Here is a 978-nt window from a genome sequence, read left to right on the forward strand (position 1 = left end):
AAAATTGTAATAATTAAAATGTAATATTTATTAATTAAAATGTAATATTTAATTAAAATGTGATACTAATATTAAATTGTAATATTTAAAATTGTAATAATTGATCAAGAAATTTAATATAAGATTAATAAAAATGGTAATAAAATAATGAAGTAAATGACAGTATTGTTAAAATGTTATATTACATTGCTGTGTTTTAAATAGTGATAATAGCACGCGATATTTATGTGTGATAAAATGCAGTTTCCACTTGTGTTTCTTGTTTTACATCAGAATATTCTTCTACCTTAACTTCTATTTCTTCCATCTTAACGTCCATCTTCCATCTTCTATTTCATCAATTAATCTGCAATATAAGGAGCTAGATATTTTTAAACTATTTTTTTTATTTCATATTTTTAAATAACGCGCTTTCGTACTATTCAAAACATGGCGGATTATCACGTGATCAGGTAACAAACATCAAAGATTTCATCTTTAAAGGGACGTCTACATTGGAAGTAAGAAGTAAGAATAAGAAATTGACCAATCATAGTTAATTATCCTTCTCACATTCGACTGTGGTTGGTCAATTTCTTACTCTTACTTCCTATTTCTTGCTATTTACTTCCAATATAGACGTCCCTTTAAACTGGTGGCACATAGAAAAACTTAAGCAGTAAAACGTAAGCAGTAAGCAAATTGACCAATCACAGTCATTGATTCTTCTTACGGTCCAAGAATCAACGACTGTAATTGGTCAATTTGCTTACTGAACTAGGACAGACCGGGGCAGACAAGTACAATACTGGTTCTCATCAATGCAGAAGACACTGTTAAATTGTTGCACTTAAAGATCCTTTAGTACAGGGAATTGCCAACTTGATCATGTGACCAGCTACTCAACAATTGGCTGGCATAAACGGATTTGGACATTGCGACGCCGATGCAAAACCATATATATATATATATATATATATATATATATATATATATATA

This window comes from Odontomachus brunneus, unplaced genomic scaffold (genome assembly GCF_010583005.1).
Source record: "Odontomachus brunneus isolate Ranch 3 - 2012 unplaced genomic scaffold, Obru_v1 Obru_scaffold_157, whole genome shotgun sequence".
NCBI lineage: Eukaryota > Metazoa > Arthropoda > Insecta > Hymenoptera > Formicidae > Odontomachus > Odontomachus brunneus.